We start from the raw sequence: 19,905 nt of genomic DNA, 5'->3' as shown, positions 1-19,905 counted from the left end.
TTGAAAACTTATTTTTATTTTATTTTATTTTGGGTTCACAATAAACAGGACAACTTTGTAAGACTACAGTTTAGTCAGTGATATTTTCCCCTTTCAATCCAATTCTGCTCTGTCACTGTGAGATCATTTAAGAATACATAAAAATACAACAGGTTAAATTTGTATTTCAATTTTATAGCTCCACATTTTGTATTTTCTATGTGTTCCAGAGTAGATAAATTGTGAAGGAATAAGTTTGGTTTTTGCAGTGTTTTTTTGGTCCAGATTTGTGATTTTATGAGTTTAGGGATTTTCAAATTAAAAAACAAGAAAACAGAAAATCTTCTTTCACCAATGCAAACTTTTTAATGAGTTTTGCAATTTATAATATAAATATAGTGTTTCTTGAAACACAGTAAGGTAAGTGATTTACACAGGGTGATGCAGTCAGTATGTATCAAAGGCATTTTAAAATCAGTTCTTCTTGACTTACAAGTTAGTCCTCCTTGCATTGTACTTCTTGTTTAAATTAGAGTGTCAAGATCCAACTTGAGTTTATTAAATATAAACTGTCTTTGTTAAATATAAGACAGTATTCAATAAAAATTTTCAACTAGATGTATCTTTTGTAATTTTTAACATTTCAATCAAATTTGGTGTATAATGACACTAAATGAGGTCTTCAGATCACATTTACTATTTTTAAAATGAAAATTTTTCTATTTTATATAGATGGAAATATATTTTTAGGAATATAGTTTACTGAATATGGAATAAGAATGATAATCCCATTATCGTTATGACTTTTCATGACAATTTTTTAAAAAGATACAGATTTGTATCATTATATATACAGAATGTGATGATAATTATTTTTGTAATAGCACTAGCTAAAGCTGACATTTGGAAGGATTTATTAAATTTTTTGTATTTAAATACCAACAATGAGGAACTGTTTGCTGAAGTAGACATGAACTTTGAGGATAGCTAATCACTCCATCTTATATTCATGATAAAGAAGGAGAGGAAAGCCAGGAAATAGTCTGCTGAAAATGTCAGAATTTGGGAGAGTGAAATTCAGAAAAACACATTAGGTAAAATTCATCACTGAAAATTATTCAGAAGTCAGCCCCAAAAGAACAGGAAGCTCCAAGAACAAACAGATATTATTACAGGCAAGAGGAAAGGGACACCTGTATAAAGAGACTGGTGTATACTAGTCAAACTTTGATGGGGTTACTTTATAGAATTAGACAAAAAGATAATAAAATTCATTTGGAAAAACAAAAGGTCTAGAACTTCAAGGGAAATAAGGGAGGGTGAGACAGAAATGAAGGGATCATGGAATGCAGCTCTCAAACTGTGTTTTAAAGTACTAATCCTATTTTTTTATAATTATTAAAAAAAAATAGAAAATTTGCTCAGTCTACAAATCAGCAAGCATTTATTAAGCACCCTTCTGGCAGATACTATGCCAGGTACTGCATACAAATACAAAGAATTAAATAATCTTTATTTCCAATAAGTAACTATTCATTGGAACAGACTAAATAAATGTGAGCAACCTTCCTTCATGGTTGGATTCCTGTAACAGAGCTCCTCTAACTTTTTGCAGCTTTTTCAAGATGTGTAATTTTCATTCACAATATTTGCCTCATGAAATTTTCAACATCAGTTCCAATAACAAAGTGTTACATTTACAACAATCAGATGCAAATGAGTACAGAAGTCAAGTACATAGTTTTATGTAGATTATTCTTAGAACTGCTAATAAATAACTGGTTAGAAAAATTGGCAGAAATTTGGTTTAGACAAGCATTCCTACACTGTACCATAATAAAACTCGACTGGATATATGACTTAAATGTAAAAGATCATCTCTTAGAAAAGAAAAATATTAACACAATAGCAAGGGTTCTTTATCTTTATCTATTATCTATATATTATCTATTATTATTATTGCCCTTTGGCAATCTTCCTTTCAGTAAGAGGAAATAAATTTATTTAGCCTGTAGAAGAGAAGATTTAGTAAGTGTCTTAAAATTTTGATGAATGTAGAAGAGCCAGTAGATTTGAGAGAGAGAGAGAGAGAGAGAGAGAGAGAGAGAGAGAGAGAGAGAGAGAGAGAATGTGATCTTAGAGGGCAGAATGATGAGCAATTTCTTAGGAAAATTAAATGACGGTATTAGGGGAGAAAAACAAACTTCTAAATACTTCGAACTGTCTAGAAGTCAGATTGTCTGTTAAGTGATACAGTTTTCCTGCTAACTAGATTTTGGGCTGGGTCAGGATGACCACTTAAGAGGCATAATAGAATGATTTTTAAAAATCAGATAACAGACTGAACTAGGGTTTAAAATTCTGTGACAATCATTAATTAAACTTCTGGATCAATCAGTGACCATATGTATATAAGGAAGGGGGCTGGATGAGAGGTTCTCTTTTGGTTTCTTCTTGTCCTTGTTTCCTGTTCTGTATCAACATGTGTCTTAATTTAATGCTGTGTGTATTTGGGACATCATTAGCAGAGTTAAACTCAAGCTATTTAGTTGGATTATTTTAAAATGTGTTTATAAAGCAGGCATGATATTTTTTTTTTCTGGCTAGTGGAAGAAGAAACACTGATCTGGTCAATGTCCTTTGCAAGGCAGAATCATTTCCTCCATTGTTGCTTAGGCTATCCTATTCAGAATGGACTCACTGATGGTTAACGATTGTAGCAAAAAGCTGTGAATAGTGTTCAGTAACCTAAGTAGCAAAATTTAAAGAGCAGTGATACCCTGAAGCCTAAATTAATAATAAATTTCATATAGTAGAAATTTCAAAACTGATTTCTAGGAATAGTTTATCTAATTAGCACTTAATATCTGACACATTTATCCTCCATTTTTCTCTTTTTTTCCCCTGTGGATTTCTCTTCTGTTCTATGTTTCCATCTCATTTTTTCTTTCTATTTTCTCTTTTCTTTAACCACGAACATGACCATAATTTGAAGTTGAAGAAAAAATTAAGTGTCTGTTGTATTCTGGGAAGAAACAAAAGCTTAGTTTTTATTCCTTGTTTTTAATTCAAATATAAATGAAAACACTTTTATTTCTCTCCCAATCAAAAACTTAGCTTGCTTTTAAAAATTCTCTTTGGGGGTAGGTAGGTGGCTCAGTGGATAAGCTCTAGTCCTAGAGTCAGAGGGACCTAACCCTGGCTGTGTGACCCTGGACAAGTCATTTAACATTAATTGCTTCTCAAAAAAAAAAAAGCAAAATTAAATTTCTCTGTGGTTTTTTTATTTAGTTTTTTCCCCCTCAATCAGTGGATCTTGATAGAAATCCCTATTTTTGACCTAAAGAGATATAGAAGGTACTTATTTAGCTGCTTGTCTAGCTATAAATATATATATATATATATATATATACTTATTTGTTTAGCTATATATTAGCTAATTTAAGGAAATTGCTATCTATTTTTCATCCAGTTTTGCATCTTCATCTTTCTTACTATAATATAGGCCTCACGTACTCCTAGTTTTAGCTTGGGGAATACATGACATCATCACTAGAAAGTTAGTAACTGGTAGGGTGTAGCCAGATTACAAAGAGCTTTAAATGCCAAACTAAGCAATATGCATGAGGATGGTTCATTCACTGAGAATTCTTGAACAGGTGAATGATGGGATCAGATTACTACTTTAGGAAAGGGGAAGGGAGAGGGAATAAGCATTTAAATAGCATCTACTTTGTACCAGGCAGTGTGCTAAGTCCTTTACAAATAACTAATTTGATACTTTTATTTAGGAAGTTTTTTTTAATTTTTGGAAAGGTTTTTTTTGATACTACAGGAAAAAAACCCCACATTGATGAGAAATAATAAGACTCATTTCATAGTATGAATAGAGAAAGCATTGATGGAGCCACATATACATGTATGTATTTATATACACACACATATTATATATAATAAAAATGGTAGGAATTGGCAATTGATTAAATGTGAAGATTGAGAGAGAAGAATCATTTATGGATATGAAACTTTGAGCTTATATGCAATATAATTAAGAATAATTTTATCCTTCTTTTCATTGTGGGTATACCTTATGGTTTTAGGAAATTGAGGTGCTATATCCCACTTTTCCAAAGTGGGACATAGTTTATAAAAGGTTATAGATATTCAAAGTCCTCATCACTTCTTGTAGTGGGTCACAGATAGTGGGGAGCCCTGGGTGAGGTATAAGACCCTTTAGTCCAGTGAAACTCTATTGATGTGTCTGGTTTGGCTCCCCATCCCCCCTAGGAGCGTCTCAGCCTTCCTGTGAAGTCAAGGGGCATGATAACATGTATTGTAAATAAAACAGAGTTATACTAAGTGGCAAAGAGACATCTGCACACAATAGCAAGTTGTTTATGTAGTCCCATATGTGCAGTATCCTATAGTTAGTTACATGTGCAGTGTGCTATAGTTATGTAAGTGTATTAGGGTATATAAGGCTGAGAAATTTTTAAATAAATGGACTCCTGTTTGACCACCTTTGTGAGTTCTGCCTCTTCACTTCTCACCCATAATCAGGATTCAGGTTGGTAATGAAATGCTCAAGTGAGCAGGTCCAGACAACTTCTTGCTTATATTTTCACAGTAATCTACTAATTGGCCTCCATGTCTCTAGTAATCCAAACTCTATGTCAAAATGCTATTGTCAGTGGCTCCCTATTACTTCTGGGATCTAATATAAATTCTTCTGTTTGGCATTTAAAACCACTTACAACATGGCTCTAACCTTTTTTATACCTTACTCTTCATTAGGCATAACACAAATTGGAATTTTTGCTGGTCTTAACATATGACATTCCAACTCTTTGCATTTCTACCCAATTTAATGGCTGTTATTCAGTGAAAGATAAAGGCATCAAAATGTTGTACAGTTCAAGAATAGTAGATACTGAGAAACAAAAGAAAGGTGTAATCAGATATGAGAAAATGCTAGGAAGAAAATTGAAGAGTTTTTTTTTTTTTAAAAAGCCCAGCATTTTATAAATAACTAATAAAGCTTGGTTTTTTTTTAATTTTATTTCTCTTTTCTTTTGTGCTTAAAGTCTTTCATAATACAGCTCCATCATTTATTATATGTTATTCCCTATCACACATGTTATGTTCTATCTAGAACGACTTACTTGCTTACCTTCATGCATAACATTTCACATCTCCCATCTCCATGCATGAACAGCATTTTTCATCATAATTCCTTCCAAGCTGTCTTGAATCATTGTATTGTTGAGAATAGTTATATCATTCACAGCTGATTATCTTACAATATTGCTGTTACTTTGTACGCAATCCTTCTAAGGTTACCTTCCACTTATTTTCTTTTATATATTCTGATTTATATATTTCTGATTTTGTATGTACTGATTTATATTCTTCCTCTGACCCATTAGTATGTAAGCTCTTTGAAGGCAGGAACTTTTTGCTTTTTCTTTTTATTTCCCCAATGCTTAGCACAAGTGCTGATTGACAAATTTCTTGTTTATAACCTCCCAGAATGTGTTTCTTTAAACACATACACACATACACATATAATTTTCCCCAATCATGTGTAAGGACAATTTCATTTATTATTTTTTCATGTTGAGTTTCAAATTTTTCTCCCTCTCAACCTCATCTCAGCTTCCCTGAGATGGTAACCAATTTAATATAGGTTATACAGGTGCCATCATGCAAAACATTCCCATATTAGTCACATAAAAGAAGACACAGACCCAAAGGGGAAAATATCATCAAAAAAAGTGAAAAATAGTATGCTTTGCTTTGCATTCAGATCCCATAAGTTTTTCTCTGGAGGTGGTTAACATTTTTCATCCTGAGTCTTTTGGAATTGCCTTGAATCATTGTATTGCTAAGAATAGCTAAGTCATTTACAATTGATCATTCATTATTGCTGACTGTATAGTTCTGGTTATTCTCCAGAATGCAAGTTTCTTGAGGGCTAAGAAAGTTTTTTTTTTGTTTTTTTGTCCAGAGTCTAGTAGTATCTGACACATGGTAGGCGCTAATTAAATGCTCATTGATGATTGGCTGGAGGTCATATATTGCCAAGGGAAGGGACCAAAGACTGGATGAAATGGAAACACTAAAATAAAAATTCTCTCATGGGAGAAAAATAAGCTTAATGACTATTAGATAGTGAGAGATAAGGACAAAAACAAAGGTATAATCAGCTATCAGAAAATGCTAGCAAGAAAGTTTAAAAGTTTTTTTTTTGAAGTCCAATATTTTATAAATAACTGTGATAAAAGCCAATTTTATTTTAATAAAAAAAATAAGATAAGGGCAGCTAGATGGTGCTGTGGATGGTGTAGTACCAACCCTGAAATCAGGAGGCTCTGAGTTCAAATGTGACCTCAGACAATTTACACTTCCTAGCTGTGTGATGCTACACAAATCACTTAGTCCCAATTGCCTCAGCAAGAAAAAGTAAGATAAATTATCTATTTTTTTTCATGAATAGATAAAATGTGCAAATTGGCCTTGTTTTATTTGGTTTTACATGGTAAAGATATTTAATTCAAATCAATGATAATAGCTAACAATTATATTTCATTTTAAGATTTGCAAATTTCATATCCATTATTTTATCTGAGCTTCACAATACCTCTATGATATTAACAGTATTATTATGTCCATTTTAAGAAAATGAAGAAACTGAGGCAGATAGAAGTTAAGTGAATTGCCTGGGGTCATCCAGCTGGTAAGTATCTGAGGCAGAATTCAAACTCAAGTGCTCTTGACTCCAAATCTAAGATGAAGAGCACTTGTGTTATGTTATTATTCCTGTCTTCAAGACAGGAATCCTTGAATTGGAAGAAGTGAGATTTATGTGAAACTAGTTTTCTCTGATGCTTTGAAGTGTATAAGTGTAATAGTAGTTCTCATTTACATCATGTTTACAATTTTTATTTGATTTACAAGTCTAGTCAGGTGGTCATACAAATATGATTACTTTCATTATATGAGGAAATTGATATTCAACAATTAATAATAATAATGGCTAACATTTATAAGGTGTTTACTATGTTCCATGCATTGTGCGAGGGGTTTTACTTAGTAGGTGATATTATTATTACCATTTTACATATAGGGAAATTGAGACTTATAATAAAGTATTGACCATAATCATTCAAATATACATATAGATATAACTATGTAACCATATGTAACTATAATTAGTATACCTGAATACAAATTTTATACATGCATGCTGTCCCCTCTGAGAGTATTTATGTTTCTTGCTAACATAGACAGTTGTTTTTTTTTCTTTGTATCTCCAGAGCTTAGAGTTGTTGTTTAGTCATTTTAAGTCGAGTTCAAATCTTTGTGACCATATTTGGAGCTTTCTTCTAGTGGTTTGCTATTTCCCTCTCTAATGCATTTTACAGCTGAGAAAAATGAGGCAGACAGAATTAAGGGACTTGCTTAGGGTCACACAACTAATATGTGTCTGAGGCTGAATTTAAACCCCAGGTCTTCCTGACTCTTGACCCTGAAGTAGGCACTTAATAAATACTTATGAACTGACTGATTGGTTGGTCAGTGGTTTGATGGCAGTTGTTGGAGGACTTAGCCAAAGCTTGTGTTTTCTAATTCTGAAGCCAGCCTTTTTTTCCACAGCATACCAAGAACTGAGATTGGTAGCAATGAGAAAGGAGAGGGAAGAATAGAATCCAAGGTGTAGGGTCCCATAACTTCAGGAGTCAGAGGTCTCACAACCTTTGGCAAAGAGAAAAGAAAGGTCTTACAAGGTTATTGTCAAGGAAATCGCTGTCCTGAACTTACGACAATAATCACCACTATCTATTTAATATACTGTGGTGAAAAATCTCAGACAGGTTGCATCTTTTTTTTTTTATAAGAGTATCCCAAAGGACACACAGTACACTGAATCCAAATACATAGACAGGAAGAGTTACCCAGGTAACCAGAATGCTCAGTCACACTTCTCTGCCATGAGAAAGTCTTCCGATTCTTTTTCTCTTTATTATTCCCATCTCCTTTTCTCCTCCCATGAATGCAGTCCCTCCACAGCCACTGAATAAGAGCCTGTTTAGGAATACTGGCCTGGGGCACTGACTCTCCCTGATTTTTATCAAAGCCACCTAATGGGACAGAGGCTGCTGTTCTCCAAAAGACTCCAGCTGTTGCTGCTTTCCTGCTCACATATTTTACCCCTCCTAATTATGATAATATTAAAAAAATTTTTTAAGGAATTGTAATCCTTCAAAGTAAAATTCCTGATTCACATAATTTATAAGAATGAATTCTGCTGAATGGAGTGGCTGTATACCTTTCATTCTTGCTTATGGAGAAGGTAAAACTGCTGGAGTGCTGCCAGCCAAAGTGGGCTAGGCATATTGGGTGTCAGCACTCAACCACACTATCCTGGTAAGTCTCTGAAAGTGGGGGTACCATTACATCTCCTAAAGGAGGAGTGAGTCAGCCCATGTCAGCTACCAAGTGAGTCAAGGTTTCAGAGCCTCAGTAGGCTCTGAGGGAGGCCCTGTATTTCTAGCCTGGGCTAGATAGAGAGACCTTCTCCACAACCCCCAAGATGAAAATTTTAAAAACTTTAGGAAATCATACCCACTACTTAAGTCATAATTTCTACTTAAATGAGAAATTTATCAAAAATTACTTTCATAGCACATTTAGGCAATTTTCCTACTTTAAGAAAGCTCCAAACAAAAATACAAAAAAGCAGCTACACATAAATTTCTTCATTTAATTAAGTAAGAGAATTCAACATGTTAAGGAAATGTTTATTAGACTCTTACTGTGGCTTAAGGGGGTGGAGTACATCAACCTTAGAGGCAGAAAGATCTGGATTCAAAATTTTCATCTGACTCATTGACAACATAACTCTGGACATGTCATGTAATCTGTCAACCCCCCAAGCAACTCTGCAAGACTTTAAATTATCAATCTGCATGAATAGTGAGGAATTTCCATATTAGGAATTCCCTCCACCGATAAAATCATAGGATTTTCCCTCCTCACCAAAACATATAGGGTGTGGTGCTAGAAACGAAGGATATAATTACATGACACAGGTGGATAGGAGAGTAGAGAAAGGCATGTAGACAAATACTTCTGATATAAAGGACAGTGAGTTACCTGCAAAGGAGAGGTCTAGGCAAAGCACCAAGGATTTCAAAAGTAGGGAAAGGACATTTTCTTGCTGGCAAGATTAGATTATTGGATCACAGGACAAGAAGGCATCCTGGAAAAGGTGGCCCCTGAATTTGAACAAAGATCAGGTGGGTCAGGGCATGAGGAGGGGGAGAAGAATGGAGAAGGAAGGCAATTCAAAGATATGAAATTTCGTTACAAAGATACAAAGATGGGGGAGGATAAGCTCCCTTCATGAGCTTCAGAGTAATATTGGCTCCTACATGGATTAGATGTGTGACTTCAAAGCTGCCTTTAATTTTTTTTGTTTAATAATAACTTATTTTTGAAATATATGCAAAGATTGTTTTCAACATTCACCTCTTTGAAACCTTGTGTTCCAAATTTTTTTCCCTCTCTTCTCCCACTCCCTTTTTCTAGAGCACAAGTAATCCAATATAAATTAAGAAATTCAAACCAAGCTTCAATTGACCCCCCAGTGCTGCTGGGCAACATCTTTCTTAACTCCCAATCCCTTCACAGTGGCATTTCCAAACCTTTTCATTCCTCTTCAAGCTTCCCATGAGTCCCCTATTTCCTACTTTCTCAGCAGAGAAGCTTGCCTTATAAAATTGAGGCTATTTATTGTGAACTCATGTGAACTCATCTCCTGGATTGCTATCTCCTCCTAACTCTTTCTCACATGATAAAGTACCTTACTCCTTACTAAGGTTAACCCCTCTACCTGTCCACGTGATCTCATTCTATCCCATCTCCTCCAAAACATTGCCTCTTCTATCATCCCTACTCTCTCACTTATTTTTACCTCTCCTCTCTACTGACTCCTTCCCCACTGCCTCCAAGCCTATCCATGTCTCTTCCATTTTGGGAGGAAATCCTCATATGATCCATTCATTCCTACTTTCAGTCTATATCTCTTCTGGTCTTTGTAACTAAATTCAAAAGGGTGATCTACAATAGGTGCCTCTACTTTCTCATGTGTCATTTTCTTCATAACCCCTTCCAATATGTTTTCCAACCTAATCATTCCACTAAAATTGTTCTTTCCAAAATTCTTAGTGAACTTTGTTGCCAAAAAATCCAATGACTTTTTTTTTCAGTTCTTACTCTTTTTGAATACTCTTCAGTATTTGACATGGTTGATCATTCTTTCTTCCTTGATTATCTCTTCTCTCTAGGTTTTTGGGTCATCACTCTCTTCAGGTTCTTTTCCTACCTATCTAACCAATTCCTTCTTTGTCTTCTTTGATAGATACTAGCCTCTAACTGTGGGTGTCCCTCTGTACATGAATTTTTGTGTCAGGATCATCAAAATTTACATTTGAAAGTATAAGATAAGAGTGAACTCTTATTAATCAAATTCCCCAGCTTGAGAAAAACAGTTCAGAAAGATGAGGCAAGCAACCACTATATTACTGTCATTTAAAAGTATATTTTGAAGACATATTATATGCAGTTGGAGAGGAATGTTTTTCTTCAGAAAATCTAGATTTATCTAATTTCATGGGGATAGTAAGAATACCCAACTTGCTACAAAGTTAGTTTCATGAAATATGCATGAAAAAAAATGGAACTGGGAGAAGAATAGGGACAGTACATTATGTTTTCTCATGCAAGAAATTATAGGCTGCACTTGCAGCTTTTGATATGGTATTTGTGCCATGCTGAGAGACTTTTACATTTAAAGATAATCAGATTGCAATAAAATCAATCAATTTATTTCTAGTTACCTCAAACATAAGGTTCAGAGTAGTAATTTGGGTTTTTTTCTAAGTTTTTTTTTGGGGGGGGCGGTCAGGCAATTGGGGTTAAGTGACTTGCCCAGGGTCACACAGCTAGGAAGTGTTAAGTGTCTGAGGTCAGATTTGAACTCCAGGGGATAAACCCAGGAAGAATGGGTGGAAGTTGCTAATAGTCAGATTTAGGCTTGATATGAGGAAATTTTATTTCTTCAAATTTACAGCTGCACCAAAGTGGATTGGACTGTCCTGTACTGTGATCCCCCTTCTTGGAGTCTTCAAGCAGAGACTAGAAAACCATTAATTAATAATATTACAGTATGGATGGATTCCTTTCATAAATAGGTTGGATTAAATGGCTGCTGAGGGTTCTGAGTTATGAGCTACCTTGAGCACATGTTTTCCTTAAATATGTGCCTCACTGCCATCATACTATCAGTTTTAACCCATTTATCCCATTGACCTCTGTTGATTTATGGAAGAGTATGCCCCCAATTTTAGAGTGAATGTTTTATCATGTCAACTCAAAAAGCATTGATTAAGTACTTATTTTGTTCCAGGAACCCTGTGAAATGCTGGGAATACAAATATAAGCAAAAAGAAAGACAGTCTCTGTCTTCAAGGAGCTTACATTCTAATGGGGAAGATAGCATATAGAAGGAACTGAAAAGTAAGGACTGGAGGGAGCCTGCTGCTAAACAGAAGCAAAAAAGTGGGGAAGAATGAAACATGTATAGCCTGGGTGCTTCCTTAGAATGAGACTCCATATGGAAATAATCAATGGGTGAGGAGGAGAGGTAATAGAAGTAGAGGGATTTTCTAATCTGGAAAGGCATCATGGTGAACTCCAGAGCACAATTGTAAAATCATGAAATAGTTGTTTCTGCTATTGATCTTATTTTGTTATTTTAATAAAAAAACCTTTGCTAAGACCTAATTGTGTCTGTGAGATAGATGATTTAAAGTATAGCAATCCATACAATAAAGTGTAGCAATACTAACAGGGGCTTTTGAGTTTTAGTTTTAGGGGTTCAAACTCCCAGACTACTTCTGAGATCCAGGAGCATCATTAGCTCTCTGGGCATCCAATTCATAAGTGCATACTTGATGAGTAAACTTGAAGGATGGGTGCTATATCAGTCATCAGTAGTCCATGCTCAGTGTGCATTCTGAATCATTCTGATGCACTTGGCTCTATTTAACAGTGAGGTAATTCAGGCCAGTTCCAATGTCTTGTGATGAAGAGAGCCATCTGTACCCAGAGAGAGGACTGTGGGAACTGAGTATGGATCACAACGTAATATTTTCACTTTTTGTTGTTGTTTACTTGCATTTTGATTTTTATCATTTTTCCCTTTTTAATCTGATTTTTCTTGTGCAGCATGATAATTGTGGAAATATGTATAGAAGAATTGCACGTGTCTAATATATATTGGATTACTTGCCATCTAGGGAAAGGGGGTTGGTGAAAGGAAGGAATAGGGAAAAAATTGGACCACAAGATTTTGCAAGGGTGAATGTTGAAAATTATGCACATGTTTTGAAAATAAAAGTTTTAATTTTAAAAAAAGCATAGATGAGGATAGAGAGCAGTGTACTATTTTGATAAAAAGATGACAGACAATTTCTGTCTTCAAGGATATAACTATTCTATTCTTTTTGGTGTTCAGTTGTATTTCAGTCATGTTGGCAGATATATTGAAGTGGTTTTCCAATTCCTTCCCCAGCTTATTTTACAGATGGGGAAACTAAGGCAAACAAGGTTAAGGGACTTTCCCAGAGTAACATAGCGAATAAATTTCTGAGATCATATTTGAACTCAGAAAATTTAATCTTCCTGATTCCAGCACCTACCCACTAACCATTGTGCCACGTAGTTACCTTAATTGATGTGGGTTCACTGAAACTGATTGGAGTCTTCTCACTTTCTCCAATTGTTAGGGCTTCATCTCACAAAAAAATTACACGTGTGTATTTTGTATATCTTTATCTGTATACACACTGTTTTCCCTCCAGGAGAATTATTATTCCTACTTTACACATGAGAAAATGAGACAGAAGTTACGTGACTTGCCCAAGTTCATACAACTAATATAATATCTAAAGTGACAATTGAGCTCATGTCTTCTTGACACTCTAGGTTTAGACCTCTGTCCATGGTACCACCTAGTTATTTCTAGGAAATATCATGTGCAAAGGTATTAAAATAGAACAAAGGCACATTTGGGGGATAACAAGTAGATTATAGTTCAGCTGTAGTATATAAGATAGGAAGAGGATTTATATAGAAAAGTTTATAAAGGTAGGTTGGAATTAGATTGAGGAGGACTTACATGACAGGCTAAAGAGTTTGTACTTTATTTGAAAGAAATTTGTGAACTACTGAAATTTTTTGAGCCAAGAAATGACATGGTCAGAGCTGCACATTGAGACATCAATATGCAGAACAGATGATTAGAATGGGAATAGACTCAAAGGCAACTATTTGTTGCTATTGAGTTATTTCAAACAAGTCTTGTCCAACTCTTTGTGACCATATTTGGGATTTTCTTGACAAAGATACTGTTTTATTATTTCCTTCTCTAGTATATTTTACAGATGAGGAAACTGAGGCAAACAGTATTAAGTGACTTGCCCAAGGCATATAGCTAGTGTCTGAGGCAAAATTTGAATTTAAGTCTCCCTAACTCTTGTACCATCTAGCTACCCTACAGTGATAATTACAGTGTTGCTGCTACTACTGTTTGTCCTTAATTGCCATATCATATCATGCAAGTGAGTTAGATTTAAGTGAGGGTGGGCTGTGCAAAATCACCTTCCTCACTTTCCCCTCCAGAGCCATTTGGGTCTAGTGGCAAGATATATATCAGAATAACTAGAGATGGCTCTGGAAGCAATGGGAGACCTTGACCTTTTTAAGCTAAGGACTTTAGCAGGTCTCAGTTTGACTGAAGCAACGCCCATTCAGTGATTAAGGTTACATAAGAATTGAGGCAAATTGCCTCTTTGGGCAGAGTAGAAATAATGAAAATTTGATCTACAGTGTTGACAAAGAAATAGTTAAAAGGGAGTGATAGAGCATTTACTAGTAGAAAACTCAAATTAACTTTAATTTTGCCTGCCAGCTTTGTATTTAATTTTCTAATATCTAACCATTTATAATTGAAGTTGTATTTGAATAAAAGGTATCTGCTAATTCAGTGGGAACATCTAAGTTGACAGAAAGAAAAATGGCTCTGTCACCAATCTATAGGATCTGGATTCATATCTCAGTTCTGAAACTTATTATCTTTATGACTTTGGGCAAATCAGTTAACCTTCATGGGATGCTTTAACACAGCTGTTAAATGAGGGAGTTGGACTCAGCCTTTAAGGTCCCTTCCAGCTCCAGATGCTTGATTCTATGAGCAAGTTAGCAGTTTGTAATATTTGAAGGAAAATGGAGAAGTGACAAGAAAGATCTCAATTAATGTGAGTAAAACTTGAATCACATGTACAGTAATCTTTTGCATATTTTGTTAAATTGACATTCAAATGGTTTTTTTTTTTTTTTTTTTTTTTTTTTTTTTTGCTAAATCAATCACTCTTTGAAAAAGATAAAATTACTTCATTTAAGTGAAAAAGAATAGGGGATAGGGGATTGGAAATAAATAAACATTTTTTCCCTTTCTCCCTGAGGTGATAATTTAAGATTAAAGTTTCAACCTTAGGAAAGTTAAGGTTGAAGTAGGCTTTTATTCATTCAGGAAAGAAAATATTAGTGGTTTGGCGATGTGAAGAAATTGTTTTCTTTGCTTTGTTTTGTATTGAAGTAAATGATTTTAGATTAAGTAATAGCACTGATACTGTTGATGTTTGTTTTTAATGGAAGGAAATGTTATTGTTGGAGGATGGCAGCTACAGTGTATACTTGATAACAAGAGTAAATCAGTTGAGTCATAGCGTTCTGATAGCTGCTTGTAAGGTCTTTGTGACCCAGGAATTTGTGACCTGTGAAACCCCTAAGTCTTTTTGGATTTTCTAAGGTAGCTTAAAATTCATGATATTTAAATTTGCACAAATCCCAAAAGATTTGGTTTGCTGTAAGCTCACATGGTGAAAAAAAAAAAGTCTGATATAAATCAGTGTCTTTTAATAGTTATTCATAGCAGTTGGAGGAAAGAAAGTGATTGGAATTAAGGGTTGCCCCCCTCAAAAAAAAAGAATATAAAATCTAACCTAGTTGTTTTAATGTCCTGATTACTCATTATAATTCTCTTTTTATAAAAAAAAAAAAAAAAAACTATGCCAAAAATACTGAACCCAAATATTTAATTAAAACTGTTTTTGCTTCTCACTGTGAGAGGCACACTCTACATTTAAACATGGTCAGAAATTTGTTTATAAAGCATTACATGTACAAGGCTGAAGAAAAGTGGGCTGGGGGGTAAGGGGGAGGGAGGGTCAGTGGCAAGAAAGCTTGGCAGACGTTACAACTCTGTCCAGAGGCCAAAAGGCAGATAAATCACTGCTGGTCCCCTCTGTTATTATTGAAATGGTTCAGCCCTGGGGTTTAGCTGTAGGACTTAGAAGGTTTTGAAGTGCAAATAGGATGGTGAAGGGTAAACCTTTTTAGAGTTTCATTTTGATGGATTTTTTTTCCTGTGTGGATTTCTGGCACTGACTGTGATCTGGAATGGGGACTTAAAAAAAAAAGTTTGTTTTGTTTTTGATCAATCAGGCAATAAGAACTTTCCACTGGGGTGTACATTTTCTACATGCATATTGATCCTATTGTGTTTTAAAGTAGTTCATTTAATTAGGTCTTTTTAAAGCCTTCACCAATAAGACTTGCATTAATGAAGCTGTCATTTCAAGGTCATGCCTCTTTCTTGGTAATTAGTGTTAATGTCAAAAGTTGCAGAATGTTGAACTATATGATTAGGATATTACACTTAGTAATTGTGCTGAGTTCCTTCGTTTAGCAAATACTTAAACTTGAGGCTAGCCACAAATTTTTTTTTTTTTTTCAGTTAAAAACTGTAGTTTGTGTAGTTAAAGGATTAAGTTTATGTTTGGAAACAATGAAGACAAGTTTTTCTGAGTTGTTACTTGTTGAGAGGTACTAAGCTTTCAACATTTTTTTTTTTAATTAGCTCATGTTACAGTTCAGGTGTTATATACAACTGGGAACACTTCCATTCCTGATTCTCCTTCTCCTTCTCCAGTTGATTTTTTTGTATCCATTCTTTTTTTTCCTCCTTATATCTGTGATGTCTTAAAATAGGAGATTTTGAAGATGTGAAATAGCTGCCTTTTATTAATTATACAGTTGTATTCAAGAGATTTAAAGACAAGTCATGGGTGATGTTACAAAGGATTTTATAAGAATTTAGAATAGTCATTTCTCAGGTTGGTACAATTTCTTTTCTGTCAAATTAATATAGACACATGAAATAAAATTAATGATGAAGAAAATCACATTCTTTCAGGAAAATCAGAAGAACCTAGGGATTCACTGGTCACATTTACCAAAACATCACCACCACTACCACTGTAAAGTTCTATTCAGAAAGCATTGGACGTTAATATTTTCTTTAAAAATCTAAAATACTTTTGTGTTGGGAGAAAACAGTAGTTGTCTAGAGCAGTTTTTAATTGAAGAAACACTTTAGAATTAGCATCAAAAGATCTAGATGAACCAGCTATTCTTCTTGAAAATAAATTATTTATATGAAGCAGTACTTTTGCTCTTTGCTGGGGAAATAGCTCTTTTAAATAACTATTGCTGAAATGAGTATTTCCCTAATTGTCATTGATTAGAAGATGTTCTTAATTGAACTCTGGGCTCATCTGGGCTCTGTTTCTCAATATTTTCCCTCACCTTATGTGAAATTGGCAACTTAGAGTTTCTAGCAAAGTTTATTTGTCATTGCTGTATTAAGAACCAAATAAAATGTTTTTAAAAAAACAAAATAATCTTGACTACAACAAGGAAAGAGTTTTCTGCATCTACTCCCTTTTTCCTGTTTGTTGCTGAGAGATGTTAATAAGACCTTTCCTTTGTTAGAGGAGAAATCTATAGCACTTCCCAGAATCCTCTCTTAGTTGTCTTTTATAACCCAAGTTATAGGTTGTCCAGTGAATGGGGTTCTTATATTTTGAGCTATGTATATTAGGGACCTTATGCTAGCATATTACATCACACTTTTTTTACTTTCTTAATATTTAATTTTGATAAGTGTATATAGATTTGGAATAATAAAAATCAGATTTATGTAGTATTCAACCATAATACTGTTTTTGAGGATTAGAAAACTTAGGAAATGGATATTGTAAATATATCTTAAACTTTATTGAAATATATGTGAATGAGTTTTATTATGAATTTGCCAAATAAAGAGGACACTTAAAAACACTTGAAAAATCTCTCTCTCTTTTTAACCCTTAGTCTTTGCCCAGTGAATTGCCCCAATATAGAAGCTTGGGGGTGGAGGAATAGTGAAATGCAGAGTAGAAAGGCAATCTTCAAATAATCACTCTTTTCTGCCTTTGATTGTGTCAGATTTTTTTTTTCTTTTTGGCAATTGTTTTCTTTTTCACTTAGAAGAGGTTTATGGTCCAATGTCTGTTAGGACAGCCCCAGTCTTCGGTTGTAGTTGTATTTCTCTCTTGAGTTCCTAGAGGTGATGTTATCTTTTGTTCACTCAGCAGTATGGTTGTTCCTGAGAGCATCTGTCACTGTAGGCATTACAAGATGGATGAGTCTCCAGTGAACTGCTGCTGGTTGAAGCAAATGGTGAAAATAAGAAAAGACAAGGGGGTTGAGGGTCTGCAGAGGGGACAGACGACAAGGAAACACTGTTAGAAATCAAGAGTAAGCCGGGCAATAGAAGAAGAAAGAACAAAGATGGATCATATGTCTTTTTCTAAACCACCTAGAAATCTGCGTCTTTGGATAACTGCAATAATCTAAGTGATCATCTGCATCATGGTAAAAAAAAAACAAAAACTCTTTGCTTTTATTGTTATTGTTGTTTTTCTGTGATTGTCAATGGGAAAAAAATAGGGAAGTTGTATGGAAAAATTACAGCAGTTTATTAGTGTTTTGTGTTGTGCTTTTAATTGAAAATATAAGAGCCTTTTGGATATTATTATTTAAAAGTAAACATATATAATTATTAAAAGTATTAAAACTGCAACGAGACATTTCCTCACCTACCCCCCTTTCATTCTCTACTCCTTTCCGAATGCTAATTACTTTTTTTGCCTGGCAATGATGATTCTTAGCTGGAAATATCTAAGGCTCAGTCCTTGGGGATAGTTGAACTGGCTCTTTTAGTGTATTTTAAACAACAAGTAACTTACTTTTAATAGATTCTTCAGTGACAACAGGGAAATATATTATTGATTATTGGTTTTGTAAAATGCCTGAACTTGGAGATTTTATACTATGTAAAAAAGAATCCATTGTGGTGGTTCTGGGAAGTCAAAATGTGTACATTTAGGAGGATGAAACCAAAGCCCCACCTAAGGCTTTCTAAGACAAGAAGGCTGGCTAGAATGGAATAAAAATATAGAGAGAAATGTAATTGAAAAATGATTTTGTCAAACGATTTGGCATTGTTCTACGGATAAGAGCACAGGTTGAAAGGCAGAAATTAAGATGATTAGAAGGTTTAAACCTCACAAATAGTGGAGGATCTTCCTTCTCAATGGGTGTAAATAATAGATGAAAGGGGAAGACTGACAACAAAGGATCAGGGCGTTTAACAGAATGTGTGCAGCCTGAATGGAGGTCTGTGGCCCTGGGCCAAAGGTCTTAGCTTTGAGTGTAATTAGAAGAAAATACAAAAATGTCATTACTAGCAGGTGAAGTGTGCAGCACGTGGCCGAAAAATAGCAATAATTTTAGACCCAGGAGCTATTGGAATTGGATTACAGACTTTTTTTAATCACTGGGAGCCTCATAGAGCCTTGGAGTTTCAGGGGAAGTAATGGAGTTTGACCTTGTTGACCATCTGTGACAGTCTGAATGTTGATGCTGTGCTATAGCAAGGATGCATAACTCAGAATAAGATGCCTATTTGGCGTTGAAAATAGACGGACAAGAAAGCCTTGATCTTGCTCGTTTAGTTTGGAGTTGGTTTGTTTTGTTTTTTCGTTTTTTCCTGATGATCTTCTTCCTCATCAGTAAGAGAGGTAAAGTAAACTGTTTTGATTTCAAAACCTGAAATTGCCTTGTTTTATTTTTCTCTTTTCTCTTCCTTGTTTCTTCCTTCCAAATGTGGGGTGTTGTGATTATAAAACTGAAAGTCACTTTCCTGAAAAATGCATAATATTTAGTTTTAAAATTGTTTTCCTAATATCTTTGCTTACTTTGTTAGTCACTGTACTCTAAAAAAAATGCACTGTTCAGTTTTTTTAATGGTAACAAAGCGATAGGAAACCCTACATATTAGGTACACATAAATTGCTCTAGAAAGTTTTTTTTTAATTTTATGTAATCTTTTATTGTCTTAGTTTTCCTTAAGAGTATAGTTAAGTGATTGTACTTTTAATATAATTTTTTATTTAATTCTAATTTTAAAACAAGAAGCTCTAGGATTACAGCTTAATGCTATGATGAAAATAACCATTTTCCCTTTGCATCTAACAGATATTTTTCCTTTAGAAGCTTTTTAAGAACTAATAATAGCAAAGCTAGGCAGATAACTTTTAAAGCAGTTTTACAGCATTTAATATTGATGTTTTATTAAATTAATAATGTTTTGAATGATACCAGGGACTGTGAATTTTTTGTGTAAAGTAAAAATACCGTGAGAAGTGACATTAACTTTCACTTGTGCTTCTGGCAAGACAACTTCCAAGGGAAAGAATTCTTAGTATCTTAAGAGCACTCCTCAAAAATACTGACTTACAATTTAGATTTTTTTCCTTTTGTTTTATATTCAACGAGAACTAACCCAAGGGCAGTAATTACTTTTGCGTTTATGCCTTTGGAAATCTGGTCACCTTTGGAGATTAGGGAAGGAGG

The 19,905-nt window shown here is 34.3% G+C and overlaps 1 long non-coding RNA gene across 1 annotated transcript in view; it reads left to right on the top strand.

Annotated features, from left to right (window-relative positions):
• LOC111719073 overlaps positions 1 to 19,905 on the top strand; it is a 150,972-nt gene that overhangs the window by 130,887 nt on the left and 180 nt on the right. The window lies entirely within an intron of this gene.

Source organism: Sarcophilus harrisii, chromosome 1 (genome assembly GCF_902635505.1).
Source record: "Sarcophilus harrisii chromosome 1, mSarHar1.11, whole genome shotgun sequence".
Classification (NCBI taxonomy): Eukaryota; Metazoa; Chordata; class Mammalia; order Dasyuromorphia; family Dasyuridae; genus Sarcophilus; species Sarcophilus harrisii.
This window is presented reverse-complemented; position numbering and strand designations above follow the sequence as displayed.